The 3537-nt window shown below is 53.5% G+C and overlaps 1 pseudogene; it reads right to left on the bottom strand.

Moving 5' to 3' along the window:
• Positions 1 to 354: 354 nt before the first annotated feature.
• LOC104624877 lies at positions 355 to 3131 on the bottom strand (annotated as a pseudogene).
• Positions 3132 to 3537: the final 406 nt, after the last annotated feature.

Here is a 3537-nt window from a genome sequence, read left to right as displayed (position 1 = left end):
ATATCTAGACCTGCTTTGCAAAATCACCATGATCCAGCACATTGCCTGTTCAGCTACTCCCTACTAGGATGAAAATGGGCAACTTGTATTTGTCCTTTACGAGACCAAGAACCACACAAACACCCTCACAGAGCAGACTTTTGAACAGCAGATGGAAGACCAGCTTCAGCATGCCACCTTCAGTGGCCTGAGCACCCATCTAGGTCCACCCCATCCAAAGCAAACCATTTAAGTGATCACTTGCATCCCCTCGGTCAGCAAGACTGCAAGACCTGCTCCAAGTTGAACACGTATCTCAAAGCTACACTGAACTGGCTTTTGTCCCTTCCCTCATGATAAGAAGCAAACAGGGCAGGATTTTTATGATTATTTATTATCTGTGAAGTGCCGGCGGTGTCCTGACTCTGAACAAGACACAACTGCTGGGCTTACAAAAAGAAAAAACACTGTGGCCAAAATCATTTAGCCTCAAAAAAGTTAATGAACATGTTCTCAGGAAGCTCTCAGGCGCTGCCCATCCTGAGGATATATCAAGGTGCCGATGTGAACCACTCAAACCAGGCAGACATGTAGCTCATTTCTCTCACCCGTAAAGCTTAATTAGGTTGCTGTCCAAACACAGTTTGAGAATATGGCCAAAACACAGGTACGGCCCTTGATTGCTAAAACCCAATCCCATCGCAAGAAACTTTTTTTTTTTCAGGTGGGGAAGCAACATTAAAAAACACCACTATTCATGGAAGTTTTAACTGCTTCCAACAAACAACATGTAGAAAATACTGGAAGGGAGACAAAGTATCTGCTAGTTTCCAGTGGAAAGTCGTCAAGTCCCCCATGTTCACCAGATGGATATCAACATCTGACACGTGTTGGAAGACATCCATATCAACTCCACCAGCCTGAACTGTAAGTAGCCAAAAACAAAGCCAGACAGGACATCTGTGATGTGGTGCCGTCCGATCATGACGCGGGAAAAGCCCACACAGAGGGCCCAGAGGACCAGCAGGATCCGGAGAGGGATGGCCAAGACCAGGTGGTTGAGGAAGAACTTGGAGAGCATGGCCACTCGGCTGGCGTGCCCAGCTGGAAACGCATAGGTGTCCATGGTCAGGTAGTCCAACAAGCCAGGGTTGATGTCATACGGGCCCTTCCGCTTGGCCAGCTTCTGCAAACTGGCCACAATCATGATGTCCAGGAGCAGGGCTACAAAAGGAGAGACGAGGAGGGAAAGGTCAGAGACAGAAGCAGAATCGAGGGCAATTTTCAAGGCAGAATATTCAAGGATTGTCACTGTCTTTAAATAAAGGTTCGGGTTCAGATCCAGCCAGGTTTCTGTGGTTCAGCTGCATGCAACCCCCCTCATCCTCAGATCACCACCCAGATGTTAATTAACCCTCCCAGTTCACCCATGGAGAAGGCAAGTACCATTATCACCATCTCACAGAGGAGAAACCCAAACCGCAGAGGCGAGCGACCCGCCTGGGGAGGAAGAGAGCAACTGGCAAAGCTAAAATTAAAACTTTTGGCCCTCAAACCACCAGGCTGGGTCTCCCTGTTCCCATCCTCCACCCCACGCTTTAGAAACCTCATGCAGCAAGGACATATCCCTGCCCGGGGTGGCTCTGTGCCGGGGTGACCCGGCTGCAGTGAGCAGTCGGTGGGAGGAAAGGTGCCCCATGGCACTTTCTGGTGTCATCCCTTGTGTCTCCCAAGCCCACCACATCCCTCCTGCCCAGACCCAGCCAGTGGGACCGCACCGCAGTGGCAGGTTTCCCTAAGAGCATTAAGAGTCAGTGAGCCAAGGGGAAAGCCATGCAATTAAGAAAAAGAGCCTCTGCCACAGGTACCAACACCAAATCGCCTTCCTTCCCTAACTGCTTTGGGAGTGAAACCCGCCAGCACTTGTCTTCATCATCACCCTCTTCATCCCACCCCCTTTGCCCCAGCCAACAGGTACTGTCATTTCTATTTCCTAGCATCAATTTTCCTTTTCTTTAATCCCTTCATCTGCTTTTCCCCAGCCCTGCTAATTAGCCAGAGTGCTGATTTCAGCTCCTCGCAGCAGTGACAAGGAAATATATACCACCATGAGCACAGCCCGCTCCCTTGGCAGGAACGCGAGGGGCCAGTTGCCTGGTTCCCGGGCCCTGATAAAGACCGTTCCTCGAGTGCTGACAAGGTTTCAGGAGGATGGATGGGAGCGCGGCGGACGGGAAACGAGGCGCGGCAGCGGAGGCAGGCACCCGGCAGGAGCTGGGAGCGAGGAGCTGTCACGGCAGCTCTGCTCGCCCACCCGCAGCGTGCCACCACTGCACAGCCAGCGCCCGGCGCCGCTTGGGGAAGGAGATGGCATTTGTCCTGGCCAAACTCTCTCCTTATGGGAGGGCTGTTTTTCTCCCACATCTGCAGGGCATCTTGCGTGGGGACAGCAGGACCTGCCTGGACCACTATGTTGTTTGATTTTCCCAGTGCATGATAGGGGATATGATATACCCACTCGATGCCATGCTCTTTGGCCCAGGTGTCTGTGAGGTTGTTTTGGAAATGAGTCCCAGTGCATGTGAAAAATATGCTGGGGAAGACAGTTTGGGTTATTCCTGCCTCGGGCAAGGGCAAACCCATTCGTGGGATTGCTTTTGCTCAAGGACCTGGGTGCAATTGGTGGGTGATGCGAGAGGATGGGGAATTTCTATGTGTACCTCAAGAAGATTTTATTTTGGAGGAAAATAGCCAACGATTTGAATTATTTAATGTTAATTGCTATAATAATACTGTATTGGAGGCTGAAGCGAGCCTTACTGGGAATGAGTTGCAAAAGCACCCTGTTGTGACTGGCCCGGAGGCTCCGTGCGTCCTGGGCATAGACTACCTCTGGAGAGGGTATTTCAGGGACCCAAAAGGGTACCGGTGGGCTTTTGGTACAGCTGCCTTGGAGAGGGAGGAAATCAAACAGCTGTCCGCCTTGTCTCCTGGAGGACTTTCTGTTGTGGGGCTGCTGAGGGGCGAAGAACAACAGGCACCGACCGCTACCGCAACAGCGTGCCGGCGGCAACATCGCACCAACCGAGACTCCCTGATTCCCATCCATAAGCTGATTCATCGACTGGAGAGCCGAGGAGCGGTCAGCAAGGCTCGTTCACCCTTTAACAGTCCTTTTTGGCACCCAACGCGGGGCACCAGGTCCTGCCTGAGCGTCTTCCTGAGCTCTCGGAGCTGTGGAGGGGAGATGGAGCAGAGGAAAAGGTCTGGGCAGCAGCTCCTCGCTAGCGGGAAGGGCGGCACAGGCGCCGGCGCGGCTCCAGCTTAAACACGACCGCGAGCAGGAGGCTGACATGACGGCACGGTTCACGGGTAGCACATGAAACAAGATGGAGAGTCCGCAGGTGGCAGGGGGACGCAAGGTCGGGACCCCGGCCCTGTAGCGGTCGCGATGGGCTTAGGAGGACACGGACAGGCAGGGACCCTGCCCAGAGCCCACCCGGTGGGACCGGCCGCCAGGGAGAGAGCAGGGCGAGAGCTGCAGCCCGCGGCGGGGGA

Source organism: Phaethon lepturus, unplaced genomic scaffold (genome assembly GCF_000687285.1).
Source record: "Phaethon lepturus isolate BGI_N335 unplaced genomic scaffold, ASM68728v1 scaffold31648, whole genome shotgun sequence".
Taxonomy (NCBI): domain Eukaryota; kingdom Metazoa; phylum Chordata; class Aves; order Phaethontiformes; family Phaethontidae; genus Phaethon; species Phaethon lepturus.
Note: the sequence above shows the minus strand (reverse complement) of the source record. Positions and strands in the feature narration are given on the sequence as shown.